This window comes from Narcine bancroftii, chromosome 1 (genome assembly GCF_036971445.1).
Source record: "Narcine bancroftii isolate sNarBan1 chromosome 1, sNarBan1.hap1, whole genome shotgun sequence".
Classification (NCBI taxonomy): domain Eukaryota; kingdom Metazoa; phylum Chordata; class Chondrichthyes; order Torpediniformes; family Narcinidae; genus Narcine; species Narcine bancroftii.
Genome location: NC_091469.1, coordinates 322,871,567 through 322,884,558, shown reverse-complemented (window position 1 = coordinate 322,884,558; position 12,992 = coordinate 322,871,567). Strand labels below are relative to the sequence as shown.

At 48.2% G+C, this 12,992-nt stretch overlaps 1 long non-coding RNA gene across 1 annotated transcript; it reads right to left on the bottom strand.

Moving 5' to 3' along the window:
• Positions 1-1,120: 1,120 nt before the first annotated feature.
• Positions 1,121-12,535, bottom strand: LOC138751986 (uncharacterized). The gene is made up of 3 exons (XR_011350305.1): positions 12,428-12,535; positions 11,535-11,606; positions 1,121-1,267 (listed from the first exon to the last, which is right to left on the bottom strand). It is a non-coding gene; the product is annotated as an uncharacterized lncRNA (long non-coding RNA).
• Positions 12,536-12,992: the final 457 nt, after the last annotated feature.

Below are 12,992 nucleotides of genomic sequence, written 5' to 3'. Positions count from 1 at the left end.
GGTCATTCACACTGGGTGCCTTCTTAGACTGCAAGTACCTGGGTGCAACAGTCCTGGGGGATGGAGAATGATCGACAAGAAATTTTTCCGGTACGATTTACACAGCAGGCTGCCTCTAAAGAGTTGCAGGAGTCCTGCAGGATAAATCGCAGGGCAGGAATTGACTCAGAATCCCAGCACATTTCTTTTTAGTCGGCCCATGTAGCGGCAAAATTCCTTGATTGTGCCGTTACAAGCCTGCAGTCTAAAAACCTTATCTGATCATGTTTGTTGTTTAAGAGTTTGATGGTGAAGGAGTAGCAACTGTTCCTGGACATGGCACCCTTGGTGGCATCAGCGAGAACAGACTGCGTCCTGGGTGCCCCACACCGTTTCAACAAATCTCGGCGAGCCCCTTTTGCAGTTCATGGGTTTCACTGGCTACTAATTCGCAGGATAGAATTTCACCCTTGCGACATAATCTTTAAATTAATGAAAGTTGTCAACTTAAATACAATAAAGAGTGCAATGGTGCTCATTGTGTGAGCTTTGACCGAACAGACAAGCTGTGGGCTGAGGAAGCATTTTATAAATGCCACTCCTGTTACACATTCATGAGACTGACAAAGCATCAACATAGTCCCTTAGCAAAACCACAGTTCATTGTGTGGGTGGACAAACATCAGTCAGATACATTCCTCTTTACTTACCTCACAATCTGGCTTTTTGTTTGGTTTTCATTGGTTTAACATGCGGTTTCTTCCTTTCGTTCCATTTCCTTCTTCCTCTCTTTTCATTCACATTCTTTCTTTTACTGGCTCCTTCTCTTGCCCTCCTAAAAATGCAAAGATTTGTTTTTTCTGTTGCATGAGTCTTTACCTTAAGAGATTTATCCAGTTGTTTTGCAACATATTGGCCAGTCCAGATGAGGATGGCAGGTTTTCTCTTCCTTGTGCATCAGTGAACCTGATGGGGGTTTAATCACAATCCAACAGTGCTGTGATGACCATTATTTATTTCTCATATTTTGGTGTGACTGTTGGGGTCCATTGCTTCAGAGACTTTCAATTTGTAGCGCGAATAAAAGCTCTCACAACGGGAGGAAGAACAATTGCTTTTATTAGCTTATAACTGAGGGCAGGGTGTTACAGAAGCCTTCAGAAGGGTTCTGGGTTTAGGAGGAAAACCAGGGTTATATGTGAGCAGTTGGGGGCGGAGCCTGGAGGCAGGGCCAGCCATCAGTGAATCCCAGTTCACTGCATTCACGCCTTCCTGCAGAATTTAGGGTCTGTGAATGAAGACAGAGAACATGGGTTTAGAAAAAAAGTTGAAAGATATACAGTTATTTACAAATTTACAGATTTAAGCAGTCCTGGGGTCTAGAGATCCTGGTGGAGCACCTTAGCACCGGGGGGCCTTGGACTCCTTGGGTCTCCTGGTCCCCTTGTGGGGGAGGAGAGGTGTGCAGGGTCTCCAGCTCCATGGTGGAGGAGGATGCACTTTCCTCCTGAACCGGATCCCATGAGACCCTGACTTGGGGTGGTGAGAATGAGCTCAGTGTCTCGCAGGGCACTTGAGGCAATGGACCCTCTGTTTTGGTGGGTGCCAGGTCCCTGATGGAGACAGTGTCCTCCCTGCCATCCAGGTACTCCACATAGGTGTACATGGGATTGGCATGGAGCAGTTTCACCTTTTCCACTAGGGGGTCAGTCTTGCTTCTCCTCACGTGCTTCCTGAGAAGGACTGGACCAGGAGTGGTGAGCCAGGTTGGGACTGTAGATCCCAATGCCAACCTTCTTTTGAAAGTGAACAGGAGCTCGTGAGGAATAGTGCTGTTCATGGTACATAGTTGCAACCAGATGGAATGGAGCTCCATAGGGAGGACTTCCTGCCAGCACGAGTCTGGAAGGCCTTTTGACTTCAGGGCCAGTTTGACAGCAATCCAGACCATGGCATTCTCCTTTTCAACCTGCCTGTTCCCCCAGGAGCAGGGGTTGAAGCTAGAAGTCCTGCTGGACGAGATGCCCCTCACCAGCAGGTACTAACGCCATTTGTTACCTCATAAAAGATGAGCCCCAGTCACTATGAATATAGCTGGGATACCTGAATAGGGAGAAAATGGAACCTAGGGCCTTTATGACTGACGAAGTGGATGTGTCTGGACATGGTATGGAGATCAGGAAGCAGGAGTACTCATCAAAGATAGAGAGGAAAAAGGTGTTCCCATTTGTGGAGGGGAGGTGTCCCTTAAGATCAACACTGAGCCATTCAAAGGGCCTGGATGACTTAATCAAGTGCACCTTTGTGGGGCAGTAGAAGTGTGGCTTGCAGTCCACGCAGACCTGGCAAAACCTGGTCATTTCCCTGATGTCTTCCATGGAGCAGGGCAGATTGCGGGCCTTGACAAAGGGAGCCATATGGGTAACATCTGGATGTCAGAGCTCATTATCCAGAGACCACAGTTGGCTTGTCTGTGCAGAGGCAAATCCTCCTCTGGATAAGGCATCTGGAGGGTCATTAAGGGCTCTTGGCCCATAGGCAATGTCATAATTGTAGATGGAGCGCTCGATCCTCCACCTAGCCATCTTGTCATTTTCTATTTTGCCTCTCTTGACAATATTAAACATAAATGCGACCGAGTGCTGGTCAGTGAGGAGTGTAAATTTTCTACATGCCGGGTAGATTCTCCAGAGTCTCATGGCTTCTACAACGACTTCGGCCTCCTTTTCCACAGAGGGGTTTCAGAGCTCGTGGCCTTGTAACGTCCGCAAAAAAAATGCATCTGGCCTGCCCGCCTGGTTGAGGGTAAAGGCCAGGGCTACGTTTGAAGCATCGCCTTCCACTTGGAAAGGTACATTCTTGTCCACCACGTGCATGGCGGCTTTTGCAATGTGGTTCTGAAGGTAGTTAAAAGCCGTTTGAGCTTCAGCCGAGAGGGGAAAATTATCAGCGTATTGAAGGATCCACTGGGTGTAATATGAGAAAAAACCCAGGCATCTCCTCAAAGCCTTTATGGTCCTGGGAATGGGGAGGTCTAATAGGGGGCACACCCTATCAGGATCGGGGCCAGTTATGCCATTTTCCACCATGTAGCCAAGGACAGCCAGACGTTTAGTCCTGAACACACACTTGTCAGAGTTGTAAGTGAGGTTCAGGGCTTTCACCCCATGGAGGCAACTCTAAAAGTTGGTGTCATGGTCTTCCAAGGTGTGGCCACAGATGGTGACATTACTGAGGTAGGGGAAGGTAGCCTTCAACCCACAGTCATCCACCATTCTGTCCATCTGCCTCTGAAAGATAGAAACCCCATAAGAGACCCTCTGGAATTGATAGATTTGACCGTTAGCCTCAAATGCTGTATATGGACGAACCTCAGAATGGATTGGCAGTTGGTGATAGGCAGCTTTCAGGTCGATGGTCGAATAGACCCAATACTGTGCAATATCATTCATCTTGTCCGAAATACAAGGGACGGGATATGCGTCCAGGGGTGTGTACCAATTAATAGTTTGGCTAGCCTGGACTTGTTTTTCCCTTTTACCACTACCATTTGCGCTTTCCACGGGCTGGTGCTAGGCTCGATGATTCCTTCATCAAGCAGGCCTTGTGTCTCAGACTTTATAAAATCTCAGTCTTCTGTACTGTATCTCCTGCTCTTGGTAGCAATAGATTTGCAGTCCAAGGACAGATTTGGGAAGGGGGTTGGGGTTGATATTAAGTGTGGAGAGGCTGCATGTGGGTTCTGAATTTAGAAGCCCTCCTTTCTGAACCATTACAGGGGGGAGGGGACCAGAATACTCAAAAGTCACACTTTTAAGGTGACACAGGAAGTTCAGACTCAACAACAATGGAGCACACAATTCATCAAGTATATATAGGTGAAATTCGCCAAATTTCCCCCCCCCCCCCCTTCTATGGTGGTACACCACCGGCCTACTGCAGGGCGCAATCTCTGTACCTGCAGGAGTGTAAGGGGACAGGACAACACCTGGCCGGCTGTCAATCAGTTGGCATGAATGGATCAAGCCCCACCCGGTTGGGTGTCAATTACCCTCCAGGATATAAGCCTGCACCGGCTTCCCGAGGCCTCACTCAGAGTTGCTGCAGCCACAGCCAGCCTGGCTCTGTGGAAGTCTTTGAGGATTAAAGCCTGTTGTACAGTCTTTATCTTTGTGTGTGTCTGATTCTGGCTAATAGTGCACCACAATTTAATCCACAAAATTTTCCCATGGCGGCTATGGAAAAACACCTGTGCGCAGGGAGTCTCAAGGTCAACCCATGCCTCCAAGAAGCCCAGACTCGCTTCGAGATTTGGCCGCATGCAGTCGAGGCAATCATCATGTACTAGAAGGCAATGGACACTCTCGAGAACTTGTACAAGCCCCCCATGAATGTGGTCTGTGCAAGGTACTTCCTCAACACCCGAGTCCAGCAACCCGGGGAGACGGCTGAATCTTACCTGGGACACGCGAGAGTTGGCCTGACTGTGTCTGGCTGAACCCGGGGTAGGTGTAGAAGAGATCGAGAGGCTGATCTGGGATGCCTTCGTCCAAGGGCTACACTCAAGGGCCGTCCAGCAGAAGCTGCTGGAAGACAACATCTATGTCCTAACCAGGACTGTGGAAGTGGTCCAAACCCTGGAAGCCGCAGCCCTGCATGTCAAAGCCTTCAAATCCAGGTTCCCCCAGGCTCCCTCATGGCTCTCTCACACTGCGGCTGCAGCCCCAGGCCGAGCTGGGGAGGAGAACGTCGCTGCGACAGGTGCCTGGCGCCCCTGTAAGTACTGTGGGTCAGATCGATGATCGCGCCAAAACTGCCCAGCTAGGAACCAGTATTGTTCCTGATTGGCAAGAAAGGCCACTTTGCAAAAGTGTGCCTCTCTAAATCTGCCGGCAGCTCAGCGGCTCTCTTTGACCTCCACACCCCCCCCACATGCCGGGCGGTGCCATTGTCCCCGTGATAACTACCTGCTTCCCTGACTTCGACTGCGCAACATCCAGCCACACCAGCGACCGTCACAACATGTGCCCTAAGCATCTGCACCAGCCCCCACCCTCGCCGGCACCGCCCAGTGAGAACTACAGCAACGTCACTTCCGGCTCACAGCATGATGTCACTTCTGGCTGACATAACGATGTCACTGCCACCAGCCGCGATGACGTCACTTCCCCTGGTGCAGTGGACATGGCTCTGGAAGGAGGCCAGCCATGCAGCAGCCCCCCATGAGCTGCTGCCATCTTGGGCCAGGCAGCGCCCAACACGGAGAGTCCCCGATGACATTGAGAACGATGTGGTCAACAAAGGCAATGACCAGGCTGCCCTATTGATGCTCCCTACACCACCGGGTGCAATCAGCTGCCGTACGCCACACCCAGCGACTGACGGCAATGTAGTCTACACGGGCGATGACCAGGCCACCCTACTGATGCTCCCCACGCCTCCGGAGGCCATCGGCTACCACACGCTGCACCCAGCAACCGACGGCAATGTGGTCAACATGGGCAATGACCAGACCGCCCTATTGGCGCTCCCCATCCCTCCGGATAGTGACGACTCCGAGACGATCCTGGCCGCCACTAAAGTGATCAGGGACATCCCCCACGATCTTGGGTGCTCGATGATGGACGTGCGAGTCAATGGGCAGGTAACAAAGTGCCTTTTGGACAGTGGCAGCACCGAGAGCTTCATCCACCCCATCACCTGCTTGATCGCCCTTGCCTCCGAGGATAAAACTGTTGGTACCCTCGGGCACTGCTCGGTCAATATAATGGTGGGAGGGGAGACTTGCACAGTATTCAGTCATGCCCAAACTCTGCACACCACTCCTCCTGGGCTTGGATTTCCAGTGCCACCTGCAGAATGTCACCCTTGCCTTTGGGGGGCCCCAACCTCCACTCACATTGCACAGTATGCCAACCTACCAGCCCCGGCCAACCTGTGGCCTCTCCACACTGCGCAACACCTCACCGGCGCTCTTTTCACATCTTGCGCTAGACTGCAAATTGATCGCTGCCAGAAGTAGGCGCTATTGCGCTGCAGACAGGGACTTCATCAAGGTGGAGGTGCGACGACGCCTGGCAGAGGGCGTTATAGAGCCCAGTAACAGCCCTTCGAGAGCCCAAGTCCTGGTGGTCAAAGGGGGAAGTAAGCTGAGGATGGTCGTGGATTACAGCCAGACCATTAATTGGTACACCTAGCTGGATGCCTACCCCCTGCCGAGTATCGCTGACATGGTCAATGAGATAGCCCACTACTGGGTTTTCTCCACGATTGACCCAAAGTCAGCGTATCACCAAATCCCCATCCACCCGAAGGACAAGCCCTACACCGCCTTTGAGGTAGACGGGCACCTGTACCAGTTTCGCCGCGTTCATTTTGGGGTCACGAATGGGGTCTCCATCTTCCAGAGGGAGATGAATTGCATAGTAGACCGGCACAAGCTGAAGGCGACATTCCCATATCTGGATTACGTTTCTATCTGTGGCCGTGACCAGCAGGACCATGATGCTAACCTGGAAAAATTCCTCCAGACAGTCGTGGAGCTGAACCTCAGGCCTGAAACATCGGTCAGGGCAGCACGGTTGGTGTAGCAGTTAGCGCAACACTGTTTCAGCTGGACTGGGGTTCGAATCCCGCGCCGTGTGCAAAGAGTTTGTATATTCTCCCTGTGTCTGTGTGGGTTTTCCCCCGGGGGGGTACTCAGGTTTTATCCCACCATTTGAAATGTACTGGGGTTTGTAGGTCAAATTGGGTAACACAGGCTCATGGCCAAAAAGGGCCTGCTGTGTGTTTAAATTGAAACAAAATTAAATTTAAAAAATTTAAATGTATCTTTACCCCTCATGGACACTGAAACCCGCCGAGTTTCTCCAACATTTGTGTTTTTATTATGCTTTTTAACAACTTGTTTGCCACATGCTGACAGATCACAACTACATATTTACTTTTTTTTTAAAAAGACCTGCAGCCCGGTTACAGGCCCTTTCCGATCGTAATGCTGGCAAATGTGATGAGTGGAGCTGGACTTCAAGGTCAGCATAGACATAGACCCCATAAAGCAACATGCAAGTTAATTTATTTATAAAAATTGTGAATTTTGACACACAGCATGGTAACAGGCCCTTTCAGCCCACAAGCCTGTTCCCCCACCAAATAACCTACAACTGTTAAAGTGGACCTAAGTCCTGGGACTCAACACCCCACTGTGTAATAGTATCATGGATTTCCTCACCTCCAGCCCAGTCAGTGAGGATTGGTAAGAACATCTCCTCCACAATCTCCATCAGTACTGGAGCACCACAGGGCTGTGTTCTTAGTCCCCTGCTCTACTCACTTTACACCTACAACTGTGTGGCTCGGTACGACAATAACACCATCTACAAATTTGCTGACGAAACCACAGTAGTGGGTTGTATAAAGGATGGGGATGAATCAGCGTACAGGATGGAGATTGAAAACTTGGCTGAATGGTGCACCGACAACAACCTTACACTCAATTTCACCAAAACTAAGGAGCTGATTGTTGACTTCAGGAAGGGAAAACCAGAGGTGTTCGATCCAGTGGGGGAAATCAGAGGTGGAGAGGGTGAGCAAATGCAAGTTTTTGGGAGTCACTATCTCTGAGGATCTTTCCTGGACCCAACACACCAACGGCATCATGAAGGAAGCACGTCAGCGTCTCAGGAGTTTGCGGAGGTTTGGTATGACACCAGAAACCCTGGCAAATTCCTACAGATGGTGGAAAGTATGCTGACCAGCTGTATCACAGTGTGGTATGGAAACACTAATATCTCTGAGCGTGACAGCCCAGGTAAAACCCTCCCCACCATCAAGAACATCTACAGGGAACGCTACTGCCAGAGAGCAGCAGCAATCATCAAGGATCCACACCACCCAGCACACTCGCTGTTCTCGCTGCTGCCATCAAGTAAGAGGTTAAGGTGCCATAGGACTCGTATCATCAGGCTCAGGAACAGTTGTTACCCCTCCACCATCAGACTCCTCAACAACAAACTCAATCAGGGACTTGTATAAGGACTCTTACTTGTTCATGTTATTGATTTTCTTTATTTTCTCTGTATTGTACAATTTGTTTACCTTCATTATCTGTTTATAGTCTTTATTTATGCTGTGAGCATTTTTTTGCACAATCAATAACTGCCTCGCTTGCAGGAAAAAAAGAATCTCAGGGTTGTATGCAATGTCACATAGGTACTCCAAGAATAATCTGAATCTGAGGTTGCTTGAAAGCAAACACGAATACAGCTGTAAAAACAAATATTTAATCTTTTTGCCAAGCATGAGAACTCTGTTACTGCAAGGAGCACTGATACAAGCATCTAGCCTCACCCCAAGAGAGTCTTCTTGCGGTTTACAAAAAAAAAATATTTATACATTCTGACCGCCAGGTTTCTAGAACATTCGAACAGACTGCTCCATAAAAGTACATAGAATTCTCTTGGGATTCATTAATAGTACACAATGGTTACTAGTCTTTTACTGTCTTAAGCAAACATTGAGTTGTTCTTCTTCTTCAACCTTGCTTAATATAAAAACATATTATTCAATATTATTTTATTTACTACTATTAAACTTACATTCATACAAGCCCAGTATGATTTGGAGAGTGGGAGGAAACTAGAGCACCCAGAGAAGACTCGTGCTGTGGTGAAAGGCATTTGCACAGATGTATGGACTGGCCAATCCGAACCTCTCTGACCTTCCCTAACTCCTCCCTGGATTTCCCAATAAAGGCTGGCGTCTCTGGACTTGCTCCTGTCCCTGGAACCTGGCCAAGCCGTGTATCAGTAATGTTCAGGCTTTTGGTAATTAAAGCCGTCGATGTGATCGCCATGCGCGCCACACACGCAGAGACGGGGAGAGCATACAAACTCCTTAAAGGCAGATCCGGATATGAACGTGGAACACTATCAGCGATACGCTAAATGTGCCACCCAAACACAACACTATCCATGGTAGATCCCCTATGCTGCTAGCTCAGGGGGCCCATTCTTTCATGTGGCTGGGTGGCATTAAAAGTTTGGCAGAAGTTGCACACTGCACTCTGGCAGCGAGTTCATGGCTCCTGGACAGCTGAGCGAATTGCTTTAGACATTGCAATGACGTGCAGGTTCAGAGCAGGAGTTAACAATTGTTCAGCACTGTCCAACATTTATGCCGCTGGCAGAAATTTGATAGTTCTTGACAAATATGACAATTTGTTTGATTGGGTTCTGATGCTGTTGGCCAGCGTGAGTTAGGCACGCTGATAATGCAGCTCAGTTTAGTGAGTTGCTCCATCCAAATGTAGTCCAAATAATATGCAGGAACAGGAGGAGGTCATTGAACCCTTCAAGCTTGCACGAGAAGTGTCAGGAAGATAACCACATTTCCCTTCAACAAAATCTGTATACATGTGCATTTTTGGATCTGCAATGAATACATTTCTGAGAGTTGGTGCTAGGTTCAACAAACATTCATGCAAAATCTAATCAGAATGTTTGTGCATTTTCTTGCTCAATTGTGACTGAGGAAATCCCCTAGAGAGGAAATTCTGAGTGCAGAGGTCCTGTACATGTGGGCTGATGAGTCTCAGTGGGTGGAAAGTGTTGCACATTTGCGATGAAAGAGATCTTGCTTTATTGACCCTGCTCACTGAAGGTTTAAAACTAAACACATTTCACGCATTTGACACGGTTAGTTTGCAAGTCCTGGAGGGAAATGATGACCTCCCCATTTCAGCAAGAGTTCACGTACATTTTTTTTAACCCAGTGTGATAGTACAGATCTATCACCAATGTACATAGTGTATATAGTTACTGTATCTAGACTGGCTGAGAGCTAAGCCATGCCTATTGTCTGGGCCTTAAAGGGTTGTGTCCCTAGCCAGGTCGGATCATTCTGGACTGGTCGGCCACCTGTGAAGAGCTCCTGTCTTTTGCTAATAAAAGCCTTGGTTTGGATCAACAAGTCTTTGGTTCTTTCGACGAGCTCTACACCCAGAGAACGTATTAATCAATGGTACCTGGAGCTCGTTTGAACCTTGGGATTATTTTGTGGTTCAAAGGCTTCCTTTTGATTTCCAACCACACAGTTTTTAATTTGCAATTTGCTTCATTGTGATTTGTATTTAGTGAAGCCTCACTGGGAGGGGGGTGGGGGGGGGGAGGAGGGCAAGCGGGCGGGGGGAGGGAATAAAAGAGGTGTTTGGATAATTAGAATGTAATCAAAGGGAAGTGTAGATAATCAGAAGCCACACTGATTTAGATGGAAAAGTCAACCAAATATCAGCCTTTGGTGGGATAGCCCACATGAATAAAAGGTCACTTGAACCTGCCTCAACATTCAATAGGATCACGGCTAATCTATCCAAGGCTTAAACTCCTCCTCCATCCCAGATCCTCAGTTCTCCATGTTCAGGAAAGTGAGCCTCTCCCCATACATGCTATTCAGTGGGTAGTCGGCAAGCTTCACTTCACTGCTGACCCTATCTCTATTGCCATTTACCAGAATGTAAACACTTTTCCTTGTCATCTTGATCTTTACTTTTGCTCCTGTCTGATAACAAGTTTACTGTCATATGGGTGGAACAGTTGATGTAGTGGTCAGTGCCACGCTGTTACAGCCCCTGCAATCGGGAACAGGGTTCGAATCCCGTGGTTGTATGGAATTTGTACACTTTCCTCGTGGCTGCATGGGTTTTCCTTCCACTGCTCGAAATGTACCAGGGGTTGTATGACTAAATTTAAATATACAAATTGCAATGTAAAACCATCTCCTCCACAATCTCTATCAATACCAGAGCATTACAGGGCTGTGTTCTTAGCCCACTTCTCCACTCACTTTACACCTATGTCTGTGTGTCTCAGTACAACACCATCTACAAATTCGCTGACAATATCACGGTAGTGGGTTGTATAAAAAGGGCAGGAGGGAGATTGAAAACTTGGCTGAATGGAGCACCAACAACAACCTTACACTCAATGTAGCTGATGGATGACTTCAGGAAGGGAAAACCAGAGGTGTACGATTCAGTGATCATTGGGGGATCAGAAATGGAGAGGGTGAACAAATTTGAGTTCTTGGGAGACACATTATTTTGGAGGATATATCCTGAACTCAACACCCTTATGGCATCATGAAGAAAGCACGTCAGCACCTCCACTTCATCAGGAGTTTGCGGAGGTCCGGTGTGACACCAGAAACCCTGGCAAATTTCTGCAAGAGGTGTGGTGGAGAGCGTGCTGACCAGCTGCATCATGGTTTGGTAATGGAGACACCAATATCCCCGAGTGTAAAGCCCTCCAACAGGTAGTGCTCACAGCCCAGGACATCAAAGGCAAAAACCAAGGTTGGCACCAAAGGCGGGCATTCGTGGGCATGACCCCCAAATGAGGTGTTTGTGACCCCCCCCAAACCAAGGTATGGCATTTGCCCTCCCCAACAACACAATGCCAACCACAAAATGGACAAAACAGTTTTCATTAAAATCTCTGACTCTAAATGAATTTATGAAAATACACAAACCAAAATAGGAACGGAAAAACTGTACTTACGCTCCTGACGTCAGAAGGGACATTGCATTTAAGGAGTGGATTGTGCATGCGCACGTGACGCCATATTTAAAACTGAAGAAAGGAAAGCACATTTTAGGCTTACACTACTGATCAGTTCTCCTCTTCTCTTGCAAATTGCGTGTTTATCTTATGCTACAGAAATCAAGCAAAATGGATATAAGGTGACTTCATTTTCAAAATCAAGGCCTCCTTCAGCTCCACCAGTGCCCAGCACGGCCACCTCTACAAAGCCAGAGGGTCCTAGTCCTTCTGTGGGCAGCAGCCATGATGCTGAAGTAAGTCCCAGCTGAGGAAGACATCCCTTAGCCATAGATGATCTTGGGGCTGACCAACCCAACCAGGTAGTCTTACTGAATTACCCTGCCAGCACGTTCAGTGGTAAGAAGCATTCCTTTGTCTCCACTTGGTACCACAACCGAAACTGACCTGAATACAATGTCAAGGCCATTGCAGCATTTGGTTTTTGCTGTCCCCTGTCTGGCACTACTTGGAGGTCGGATGCCTTTGTGAGTATGGGCTTTCGTAACTGGAAAATTGCTGCAGAGAGAGATTGGGGATTTCATAAATGTGCATCCTCAAAGGAGCACATCCCTTGCTTATACAGAGTGGGAGGAGCGGGAGACGCGTGGCACTACTGGAAAGGAGATTTCAACACGACAGCGTAGACAGACCACGAAAGAACAGGGATTAAGTTTCCTCTCTCATTGATGTTCTCAGATTTCTTGGTGGAAAACCGGTGGCCTTTATGAGGCTTTCGATAACGTGCCAGAGGAGGGGAATGGGCTTTTCCTTTCCTTACTGGACTGGACAGTTAAAAAGAAGCCTGAATTGGCTGAAGTTGTGAAAACGATCCCTCGCCATGCCACATATACCTGTCACGATGTCCAAAACAAACTCATAGGTACACTCAGCAGACTAGAGACAGAGGCTATAGTGGAGGAAGTAGGCGACTCCTATTACGCTTCAAAAGTAGGTGGAGCCCATGACCCCACCGGGTGTGAAAATGCATCGATTATCATTCTCTATGTAAATGAGTCATATGAGGTCACAGAGTATCCATTAACCATGGCAACAGTCAGCAAAGATGACGCACATTCACAGACGTTGACAGACACCATTTGGAGGTTGGTCTGGACACATCAAAGATTCTAAGCCGGGTATTTGATGGGGCTGCTCTGATGTCTGGGAAGCATTGTGGCATTGGAAGCTACTGCAAGAGAAACTCGGTTGTGAGGTACCTTATCTTCTTTCTTCTTCTTTGGCTTGGCTTCGCGGACGAAGATTTATGGAGGGGGTAAAAGTCCACGTCAGCTGCAGGCTCGTTTATGGCTGACAAGTCCGATGCGGGACAGGCAGACACGATTGCAGCGGTTGCAAGGGAAAATTGGTTGGTTGGGGTTGGGTGTTGGGTTTTTTGTGAGGTACCTTATGTACACT